Raw genomic sequence first — 12,502 nt, 5'->3', positions numbered from 1 at the left:
ATGTAGGGTGGGTTAGGAGACCCACAAAGGAGTTCTGTGAGAGCTCCAAGCCGGACCTTGATAAATTAGGGTGAGTGGAGGGCTCCAGAAATGGCAAAATGTACAGTTCAATGTAGCAAAATGTAAAGTGATGCACATGGGGGCAAAATCCAAACTTCACATACGACGCTTACAGGGGTCAGTGCTATCAGTCACAGACCAGGAAGGGGATTTAAGGCGTCTTGGTTGATAGTTCCATGGGAATGTCAGCTCAGTACATGAGCAGCTGTGAAAAGGCAAACTCTATGCTGGGGACTCGTGGGAAAAGGAAATTGATAATAAAAAACTGCAAAGATTGTCATGCCCTTTATATAAAACAGTGAGCTAATCAGCGACCTTGGAGTACTGTGTCCAGTTCTGGTCGCTACATGACTCAAAAAAGGATATTGAGGAGATAGAAAAGAGATTACGAAGAAGGGCAACAAGGTTGAAGTTGAGGGGACTGGGAGCACAGCCTTCCTATGAGGAGAGGCTGCAGCGTTTGGGACTCTTTAGTTTGGAGAGAGAGAGAGGCGGCTAAGGGGATATGATTGAAGTCTATAAAAAATTATGCATGGGGTAGAAAATGTTGACAGGAGAGAAATTCTTTTCTCTCTTCTCTCCTAATACTAGAACAGGGGCATTCATTGAAAATGCTGGGGGAAGAATTAGAACTAATAAAAGGAAACACTTCTTCAATAATAGCGTGTGATCGGTGTTTGGAATATGCTGCCACAGGGAGGGTGGTGATGGCCACTAACCTGATGATAGCTTTAAAGGGGGTGAGACGAAGATTTATGGAGGAGAAGTCGATTTCCATGGCTACTCGAATCTTGATCCCTTCCTTTGATCTGAGGATTGCAAATGCCTTAACAGACCAGGGTGATGGGGCAACAGCCGCGAGAAGGCCATTATGCGTTCACATCCTACATGTGAGCTCCCAAAGGCACCTGGTGAAAAGCCACCCTCTTGGTAGCAGAGCTATGAACTAGATGGACTCTTGGTCTGAAGTCGGCTGGCTTGGTGCCTGTTCTTATGTTCTTATTGTTCTTATGGAGACAACCATAACAATGTAGAGGTCTATCTATGAGAGAGAACCATAACAATATTGGGTCTGAGATTTTCCATTGTTGCAGACAATGATACTGGTTACCTGTCAGAATGTAGACAAGTAACATAATGGCTGCTCAGCAATGCAGTTCTCATGCCTGATGTTGTCAGTGCAAAATTTTCCTTCTCATTTCCTTGCTATGTTTCCCTCAGCTTTCCCCTAGTTCCTCTGAAAAACATTTTCGATTATTGGCTAGCTGCTTCCTTTACTATCCCCTGCCTTATTTTCATAATAAGCATGGTTTTATTTCTTCTCCAACACTTAAGTTGTTACTCTCTGCCCCTTTTCAGAAGATGCTCACCCTGTCACAATCTCTCCCCGGCTCCCGCCCAGATACTTTCTGATCTCATCTCTTCTTCACCAAATGATGCACAGTACAGCTCTTCTTTTAACCTTTGTCTCATTTCCAAGGCACATTATCATTCAAAATTATTCAGAGCATAGAGGAGACCAAAATTGATGAGCAGGCCTCTCATTGGCCATCTGGAACAGCACATTTCTTTGTTTCCACACTCCCTGAAGTGATCTTTATGAATTGACATTTGTTAGGACTTATTTTACAGACCTTCCTGGAAAACTGTGGTACAGAAGATACTGGGGATACATATTATTCGTTATATTGGGGTGTGCGGAGATCCCCTGGAATTATCTGAGTGTGAGCTTGGGGGTAAGGGAAGCTAGTTGTGAGGGACTGCCCCCTTAAGGAGTCAACACTTGTGCCACAACTGATTGGAATGGTGGCATCTCCCAATGGGGTTTGGACAGGTAGGACTCAGAGAAGTTAACTGTCATGGCAGCTTCCTACATCTCATGGACCACTAGGAATACCAGCCCCCAGGTGGGACCTGGGCATCCTGGACTCACAGCTCACCTCAGACCAAAGAGAATACAATTCCAGATAAAATAGATAAGCTTCAAGGTGGTTAGGTGGCATTGGCCTCACCAAGATCTCATATTTCCCCTATAGGCTCCCATACCCAAATCTCCAGGAGTTTCCTAACCTGGATCTGGTTGCCCTACTCCCCATCCTCCGCAACCGTATGGACCATTTTCTATGAGGCAGACATTGGTAAGAAGGACTGCTCAAGTTGTAGTACTGCCTTCAAAAGGGTTTGGGAGGACAGTGAGGCGTTCCCAAGCTATCCTCTCCAGGCTGTACAGGAGAGAAGCCAGTGAGAGGAACAGAAGCTGGATACACTCAGACTCTCCTCCATCTGGGACCATGTGGGCGGTGGCCCAGGGCCAAAACAACTGGGTGGGCAGGGCTGGGATTCCCTTCCCCTACAACCTGCCATTCAGTGTTGTTGCCTTTCTCTCTGGTGGATTTTTTGCTTGTTTGTTTCAGTCTCTTTGATGAACTTTCAACTGTGTGTTTTGTAGCTTATTCAGTCCTCATAGACCATGGAGGGGGACAGTCCTTCTGCATTTTGATTAATATAGTTCTTCATGACAAGGAAATTCTGCTTAGACTGTGGCTGGCCAGGCTTTGCTGCTTTTGTGAGTAGCTCAAGCCATTAACTACTGTTACTCACATTAAATTGGAGTTGCAAGCAGGAAATATCATAGGGATGAATAAATGATTTGGGGGGAAAAAGTCTGCACATACAGTTTTTTTTTTCATCCTGAAATCCATAAACTCTCAGAGGCTTGGAGCAAACCAATTTCTCTTCTGCCTTTTCTTCATTTCATCAGCTTTCAATTGCTTCGTGTTTTGTACCTGCCGGAGTACACTCCATCTTCATCAGACCCCATTTGGTCTGATTCTTTCCCCCTTTCTCTTTCTGGTGAATGTTATAAACCATCTTGTCCCTGCACGTTTGGAACTCCCATCATTTTCCAAACCCCGAGCTCAGCTTGACATTGCTGCTTTTGTGATTGACGTGAGCCCCCTGATTTACTGTTTGACAGAAGCCCTTTTCAGATATTCTAAGATGGGGAAAATGAACTGAGGGGGAGAGCAAGCTCTTCCTCTTCCCCAAACATGTTCATTGGAATACATGAATTGAGCCTATGTGCCTACAAAGTAGTTACATATGATTCCCACATTGTAGCTGAGACCCCTGAAAAAGTAATTTCATTTGTGCTGTGGGAACATCACATGTTTTTATGTGCACACATATAGACTCTATGCATGTCTTCCATTGACTGCATAGGGCTGGGGCAGATTTACTGCTGTGATCCCATTCCCTACTCTTCAGAACATCTGAAAATGATCACGTTAATCTTTATCATTACAAAGTGTTACTCATGTGGAATCACCCGGGGTTCTCTTTTTGTTTCCTTTCCTTCCTCATCCTCCCATACCTTCTTCCCTGCTCCTCTTTCTGTTCCTTGTCCTCATCCTGTGAAGAAGTCATCTAAATGGATGGTTAAGAGAAACAAAATCTCTCGTCACGTTCATAGTCTTATCAGTCTGCAGTGTGTCCTAGATCACAGGTTCATCTGGGGAGGGTAGTCGGTAGTTAACAGAGCAATTTGATTTTTTTCCTGACCGTATCTGAACCCATCTTCCTAATGGGTCTGGCTCCAGGAGTGGTCTTAGGGATGGGGCCTGTGAGCAGCTTCTCTTAGTCCCCAACTGTGCATGGCCCCACACCTTCTCAATGGATGGGGAAAGAAGAGGAAGAAGTCCAGGTGGCCATACCCTTTGGGGCTCAGATAGCAATTGATTGGCTCAATGGTCACTGCATGCACCCAGACATTCTTCAGAGCCTGAGCAGCAGCCAGGTGAGTGCTCATCTCAAGTGACTGTGTGACTTGAGGTGACTGGGTGGGTCCTTTGATCATATACTAGACCATAGGTGTCAAACTCATGGCCCTCCAGATGTTATGGACTACAGTTCCCATCATCCCCTGCCAGCATCATGCTGGCAGGGGCTGATGGGAACTGTAGTCCATTACATCTGGAGGGCCATGAGTTTGACACCTGTGTACTAGACTTTGGCAGTGGTTCTTTGAACCTATGCTGGACTTTTGACCATGACCTTAGAATCACTAAGACTGTTCCCCTGGTCTCCCTGCACAGATTTCACTACCAGTACAGGAGCCTTGATTCTGAATTAAAGATGTAGATTAGTATTTCCATTGTTGAATTTTTAACAAAAATCTTTCAAGTTTGATCTCTGGATCATCATATATTGGCACACAATATGTTGCCCTTGATTCTTATTCACACACTGAAGGTTTGTTAAGCTCATTGGCATCTCATCGATTTATTTTTAGCCATTTGTTTCCAACATAATTCTGAATGAGGGGGGAGATAATTCAGTCACAATAGTGTCCTGTTTGTCCTTATGCTTGGTTTCCATGTAACTGTAGAGATATTTCAAAAACATGTTTAATTCATCCATGCAGTAATCTCTAGTGCAGAATTGTGATAGGTAAAATTATAATTTAAATATTTGAATGCTTTTTCTTTCAATATTAGAATGAATAGAAAATCTGAAAACATCTGCATTGCAAATTGGATTAAGAAACTGTCTGTGCTTAAACCACTAGTGGAAGTAACTTATTTGGCATTCTCTTGTAATTTTGATTTTGCAGCCAGGTTAAAAAAAATCCAAATTTGTTTAGTCTCTTAGAACTGTCCCCAGTTTCTCTACAGGAAGAGAATTACTGGTATCTCTTTCTGCTTTCCTCTTCACCTTTTGTGTTACAGCAGAACTGAGAAAACTAAGTTTTGAATCCCTACTCACCCATAACTCTGTCTCAAACTGACCTACTTCACAGGTAAGCTATGAGAATGCAATAGAATAGAAAACCTGATAAGCTCTTTGGAGAAAGGGCAAGGGTAAAAAATTGTAATGGAAAGATAAAGAACCTTTTTCTAAGGAACTTAGCAGTCCAAGGAGTGTCAATATATGGGCTGGCAGAGGTGAGAAGTGAAACCCAGTAAGAAACATGTGCACTAATATATTTAGGCTGGGCAAGTCAGGGCATGAGCTCCAGGGAACACTCTGACCTTTGCAAAGTAGGCTTCATCCAGGCTGCATCTCACTAGCCGCCACCTTTTGTGATACTCAGAGAGGTGCTCCACCCATGATCAAGAAGAACCGGTAGACCTGGCCTCTTCAGTGGCCAGGTCTTCCCATTGCTTTCAACTGTGGGTTGCAAAAAAAGTGTGTTAAAAGCAATGGCTAGACCTGGCCGCTGCAGAGGCCAGATCTCTTTGGAAAGATGGTCTACCCATGGTTGAATGAAATGGGTAGGCCTGGAGAAATGATTTCCAAGATGGGGAAGACTTAGAATGGGGGGGGGGGACAATTTCAGCACTTGCCCAGGGTGCCATTTTCTATAGATATGCCCTTGAACATGTGCTATCCTGAACATTTGAGAAGACAATCAGATCTGTTGCAATTTGTGCATTAACACACACAGAGCATCCAGGGGCTGACATCAGCAGTGGATTTCTGGGTCAGCTGTGGGCAAGAAAAGCACAGAAGGTCTGAATTTACAAGGGCAGAAATGGTACAAATGGTTGCCTACATCAGGCTGCTGGTTCTAAGAAAAGGAGAGTCAGAAAAGTACCCACAAGTTTTAGGGAATGACTAAATGACTGGCAGGAGTTCCAAGATCAGCTATAGCAAAGATTATATCTCACTTTTATATGATGTTTATGGACAGTAGACTTGATTCTGGCAAAAATCCATCTTGTAAAGGATGCCATATTTCTTAAAGAAGACCTCCACCACTTTTTTCCATTTTATCCATTACTACCCTGGGTTGAGGGTGCAGTCGAGGAACACCCAGAGTTGGGGAGCGATTAACAGTGACACAACTGTGGAACAGGAGCCTTATTCCCAGTCTACAGTCTTAGCATGCATCATTGCCACTGGAGCCACAAACCAACCTTTCATCTTCCAATTGGATTGCCACATCTTCCCTGTCCACCAGCAGGAGATGAAGGGAAGTTGCGAACTCCAGACTGGAAAATTTCTGGAGATTTGGGGGTGAAGACTGAGGAAAGGCAGGGACCTCTGTGGCAGGGGGATATCTGGGCCTGGGCTTGTAAGGAACGTGGCAAGAATGGTAGTTAGACTTGAGCTTACTGACAGCATGATTGTAAAGAAAAGATGGAGGCAAGGAACAGTACAAGCTAGTCCTGGAGTGCCAGTTGTATTCAACTCTCCTAACTTGAGAAAAGTAACAAATTCAAACCTAACCTGTAGGTTGATTGTCCAGGTTCTATCTGTGATTCAAATAGGAAGGTAGGAAATGTTTCATGTGCCAGTCTGGGCCTGTTCCAAATCAAGAACTGCAAGAAAGGGAAAAATGAAAAACCCTAGAGCACTGATTAGGTTTAGTGTTGTCCCTATGATAATATCACATTCTCTGTTTTTTCTACAGTACCTGTGTTGGAAGAGAGAGAGAGAGGCAACAGGAAATCCCTGTCAGCATAACAAGTATTGTAGGAATACCAGAGAGACCAAAGACTGGTGGAAGAAAAGGAAGACAGGTTGGTAGGAATCTGAGTTTTGCTCAAAATTTTAGACACCTGCAAATCAACAAAACCATCACGCTTCCCACGCTGATTGCTCACAGATAATTTTGCTGGGTGGCTTGCTTCGAGTTTCTCCTCAACCTGCCCTGCTGCCAGTATCACATTTCTGAAAGCCTTGCCTTCCTGAGTGCAGTCTCCTCACTTGTTACAGCTGTGCTGGTACAGCTTATTTACAACCAATTCAATTAGTGTCAAGAGCAACACTGACTCTAAAACACCCGACAAACCCTTTCAGCCCCTCGTAGCATTCTTGGTGTCAAAATGGAATATGCTGAGACTCATAAAAGTTTATAAATGCTTATAATTAGAACAGAACCACATGCTGGCACTGGCTTTCATTTACAACATAATTCTAAATGCTAAATCTAGTATTTTGAAAAATGGGTTGTAAATAACTTTCCAAAGAGTAAAAAGTTGCTATCGGGAGTGTGATATAGTGTGATTTTGACATTCTGATCCCTGCTGTTCTGAACTGACACCCCCTTCCCCCATCCCCATATGTGTATGCAAATCAAACACAGGATGCTTTGGGGTGCCATTTCCCTTACACTAATTTCTCTGTAATGTGAATGTATTTTCAGTGTTGTTTGTGTCAATAAATCACCACTGCACATTTACGTATGTTCTTGCCTTATATGTCAAAGTATAGTATGATTTGCATATATACTGCGTATAAAAACAGGCAAATATGATGCAAACAAAATTTCAAAATCAAAATAATGGACAAGCATAAAAACGTAATGATTGTAACGTAATGGCATCATTCAAATAACCACGGTCAAAAATCATGAACAGGTTTATGATCTCCAGTCTGGCCATATCCTCCACACAGAATTAACCATCAACTAAAAGGCCTTTGAAAATCCTAAGACCCTGGTGGTTCACCAACACCAGTGTGGCACAGGTGGGACTCTGCTTGTGGCATCTCTCTGGATAGCCAGTGTGTCTATGAAATATGCCATCACATCTTTGGGGAACACTGATATTGTGTAAGCTAAGTCTGGGCCATTCCCTATGGATTTTCCACAGTGGGAAGCAACATGTCCCTCCTCATGGCACTGATGGTATATCAAGTATGCTGGAGTCCAAAGGAACTCTGGCAAAATCCATCAGTCAGTAGAGTTGTCAAGTTGCCCTGGTATTTGGTGGTTGATGGAGCGGGTTGAGGGACTTACTGGCATCATTATGATGTAACTTCCTGTAGGCCCTGGAAATGCTGTTGGTGCATCACCAGCAAAATCGGTGACAATCCAGCATTTGGGCAAAACTCTGTGATTTAACTTAGAGTTTTACCCAAATACCAGAGCATCCCTGAAGCTCCCCAGAGATGTGCTGTCATCACTTCCAGGTGCTCAGGGACACATATCAGCACATTGAGACACTGCTGATCCCCCCCCCCCACCATTTAGGCACCATCCCCCTCAACTGGTCTGCTTAGCAGTTGTGGGGAGTAGTCACTGAGGCGATGTATGAGCCTGTGATGTCGTTCTGGCCCCTCAGTAGCTTTACATGCCAGATGATGGACGGCTTGCTGACTTCTCCAGCCAGCTTTCTCCCAGGCTTCCAAAGAAACAATCTCCTCTGTAGGAGTTTCCTCCTCCAGACAAAACAAAACAAAACAAGAAAGCTCCCGGCTACAAGATGATGAGAAAGTCCAATAGCCTTTTTATTCAGGAACCAAGGAAGCCTCCTCAGGTAGTCAAGAGACTGGATCATAGTTTCAAGAAGCCAAACCTCTAAGTATGTTTTCAGCAAAAGATTTCCCAGCCTTGTTGTCCTGATCAGTTATCTGATCTTCCTAGCCCACCTCTGTTGCTTGTTATATCAGCCATTAATCACCCTCAGGTGTTTGCATTCTAGGAAATTACCTCCTTTCCTACAGGCAACTGGTAGTGCTCGAGGCTGCCATGCAACTCCTACATACAGGCGGGGATCACCTGTCCCCAGTGAGGACCTGGACCTGGGAACCCTATGCAGTCATTGCCTATCAATCTGGCTACTGCCTCTGGACACTACTTACCCCCAGAAAGCAAGTGGACAGGGAAGGAAAAAATGTCCTCTCTCTTTAAAATAGGCTTAACGTGTAGAAATAGGCAGCCTTAGCTTTTAATGGCAGGGAGTTAAATAACATCACCTGGTAAATAACAACCCATCAAGCTTCTGCAATATTTTTTTCTCTTGGTTGCTGGCAACCCTAGCCATAAGCCACTTTGGATCCTGACCGGGAAGAAAACTAGAGTATAAAAGAAGTAAAATAAAATATAAGTTTGAGATTTCCAATGCAATGGTGCTTTGAAGTTGTGCAAAAACTTTCAGATTCAGAAAGTTGTTTTTGACATTTTTGGAACATCTCCTGAACTTTCCTCTCACAGTGTATATACTTGGGTGGAGATCTATCTTGGTAGAATCCAGCCATCGTATATGTCCGTGTGGACTCATGGCCCTATAAGTCTTAGTGGGAAAAACCACTGGTTGTAGCAGTGATGTACGTGGGGCGTTCAAGTGATGGTCTACTCTTTCCATTGTCTATTTAGATAACCTGGTTCTAATATTTTGGTAGTTGGCCACAAAGGTTATCTGCTCTCACAGAAGGTCTTGGACAATATCCTACAAACAAGGGTGAAAGAAAGCTGCTACTGGCCCACCCAGTCTACCAGTTTGGCAGTGGCTGAAGTGTTACTTAGCATCCTCTCCTTCAAGTTCTCAAGAGGAGAGCAAATCCTCCTGAAGAGGTTATGTGGGGTTGCACTGATGAATTTGCTCCCTCCGCCAGTGCAACAGGGCAGCAGCTGTACCAGCAGAAGAGACAAAGGTGCTGGTGGTCAGCCAGCTCTGTGGTGGCAAAAGCCAGAATTCTGGGCCACCAGGGAGCTGCACTGGTGTCCCAATTGGATACCGGTGGGCTGGGCAGGCCTCGGCATTCCTGAGGGTGGAGCCAATGTTAGTCAGCTTCCACCCTGGTTTTAGCGACTACTTGCACTGTGCCCTGGATCCTGGACTCTGGACTTAGACTAGGGTGTAACTCCATTGAATCCTATGGAAGGCTTTCTGGTGTGGGGCAGGTTTGCCTTTTTCTCACTGTGCTGCCACAAAGTCCTCTGGAGGCAGCAGTGTGGCTCCACAGTAATGTCATCCTGGCTGCCAGGGGCTGTGGATTGGGCTGCCCAGCTGTTTTCACCCCTACCTAAAATTTGCTACATAATGATCAAGATACACTATAATGGTTAGACGAGATGAGGACCAGGAAACTTGCTAAACTCAAATGTGAGCCATGAAGTTCCCTTGGGCGTTCATAGCCTAACCCACCTCAAAGTGTTGTGAGAATAAAATGGAGGAAGAGAGAAGAACAATGTACATCACTGCAGTGAAATGGCAGGCCATTGTCATCTCTAGGAGTCAGGGGGCATGCCAACATTTTTCCACTTGTGCATGAGTTGCCTTGCAGACCCAAACATTTACCTTGGCTTTGCACATAGCTGATTGATGTACTGAACTAGGGAGTATGTTATTAATGACTTTTGCACCTGGTAAAGGGAGTTGTGGGAATTCAGCACAGATATCTATCCTGGATGCTTGCCACATACCATGGCAGATCAGTTGGCCTTGTAAGCATCTGAGATATATCATTCCTTTCAAGATTAGTTATGTATTATTCCAAGCACTTGTGAAATTAAGGATATTCATGGTAGTGCATAAAGCCTCAGGAGCAGCCCTGAGACTCATACTTCAGTAAAGACAAAAGCCATGGAACCAGATGTTCAGCTAGCCAGACCAAGGGGTCTGTCCATTGTTATTCTCCAGGAGTTCCTGACAGCTTAAGGGACATAAGCATGTGACTTGCTTGCAATTATTTTTTTGTAGACAAGGCTTTCTTCTGTAGACTACTCATTTTAATGAAAATCTATTTTCCTTTACCACCTCCATAGCCCTGAGAGGAAAAAGAATAGTTGCCTCTTGGCAATATTACCAGCACGAGCTCTTTAAAAGGAGGATGGGGTTTTTAAAATGGGATTCACAGATTAGACCAGACGGTACCATTTAGGTGGGCCTGTCTACTGATCATTGATCAAGTAGATGAATAGAAATCATTTTCACATGTACATGGTGTAGTTAGTTACAGTAATATAGTCTGCATAATAAAGATGCTATGGCATATAGTAGAGCAGTACAATAGAATGCACTCCACAGAGATAATTAAATTATAGCAAAATTACCAATTTGTCGAATTAGGCTTCAGTAAAATCCCCATTTTCAACTAAGTGATCCTGTGTTTTTCAGGCCCTTGTGCGCATTTGTCATAAGTTGTGCACTACTTTCCCGAAGAATAGAAGCTCTCTATATTGCCACATTAGGGCATTATAATAGCAGCCAAGAGTGACAATAAAATAAAGTTGTATTGTTCAAGATCAAATTTTATTGGACTAATATTGTGCCATATTTGTAAAATATACTGCAGCGTTGGAAAAAATGATGCACAGTTTATACCTAATGTACTGATTATTTTTTTAATGAAGTTCTTAGTGTCTTGGACAAATATTTCATTCAGAAAGAAACCTAATGTACTTGACTACTACCACATTATCCACAGGGTCAAAATGAGATTTCCTCAGTCTGTTTCCAGAATGACACTCATAAGCAGGTGGTCAGTGAGATCAGCATATATGTCTGTTTCACTGTACATAGAGCTGTTTAAGATGTGGTCAGAAAAAAATATTAGCTAAACTGTAGTTCGAAAAAAGCAATTTGCAATACCCCCACCCAATCTATCCAATTAAGAAAAGTCTCTGGTTCATTTCTCTCATTTAAGCAATCTAGTCATTAAATGACAACAACAACAAAAGAATCTCGGCCACCAGGATTCAATGAAAATAAATGGGTCAAACAAGCAATGTTCTGTCTAGCAACCTAAATGTGTAATAATCAAACCTTTCTTAATTAATGACTGAAAATGGAAATGTGATGGTGGCAACATCACATCTCCTAGGAGAAAACAAAACCAATCAGAGAAGATAAATGTCATCTGGGTGAACCAGTAGTGTGACTCTGTATAAGGCAGTTTCATGTGTCAACTAGTGTCAACTTATAGAGACTCATCATCCTCCACTCTTGTTCAGAATGGCCTCCCTATAAAAGTAGTGGTGGACAAGGGGCTAAAAATATTAAGATTTCAGGCTGTGTCTGCACGGGCGGGTAACAGCGCCCCAGAGATGGTAAAAACACTGTCTCTGGGAAGGTGTTCGCACAGCTGGAGTTGGCGCTGCTGCATCACAGCAGCAGCAGCCTCACTCTACTAAGCGAAGATGCAGCACGAACCTGCGCTCCCTGGGTAGGGTTTTCAAAAAAGCGGCGTCTTTCTCAACTACCATCTGGCGGCCAGTGGTGGGAAGCACCATTTACCCCAAATGGCTCACTTACCTTCTCCTGTCTTCTGAGCCCTCTGTGGGCGGGGACACACCTCCTGACTTCGGTTGGTGCAGCGTGGCTTTGGCCAGCAAGGCGTGTCCCTGGCCTCCACAGAGCGGAAGACAGGGGAGAAGGAAGGAGCTGATGACTGGATGAAGCAGCCACAATGCCGAGCTGCACCGTCGAACGCCACACCCAGCGGGACCATCCATGCAAACAGTCCTGTGGGGTGCATCGGCATAAACTATGCCGATGAACCCCCGCTCAGCTGGCCGTGCGGAAACAGCCTCAGTCTCAGAGGACCAGTAGAGCCTTCCCTTCATCTAAATACATCATTTAAAAGAGTGGTCTGAGTAACTTTGAAGTCTCTTGACAGCTTGAAGTAAACATATATTTAAGGCTTCCACTACAATCAGCTTCATAGAAGCTAAACTTCAAATCTTATGCCACCCATGGATGCAATTCAGTTA

Source organism: Sphaerodactylus townsendi, linkage group LG07 (genome assembly GCF_021028975.2).
Source record: "Sphaerodactylus townsendi isolate TG3544 linkage group LG07, MPM_Stown_v2.3, whole genome shotgun sequence".
NCBI classification, from domain to species: domain Eukaryota; kingdom Metazoa; phylum Chordata; class Lepidosauria; order Squamata; family Sphaerodactylidae; genus Sphaerodactylus; species Sphaerodactylus townsendi.
The sequence above is the reverse complement of the archived record's forward strand: the minus strand, read 5'-3'. Positions refer to the sequence as shown.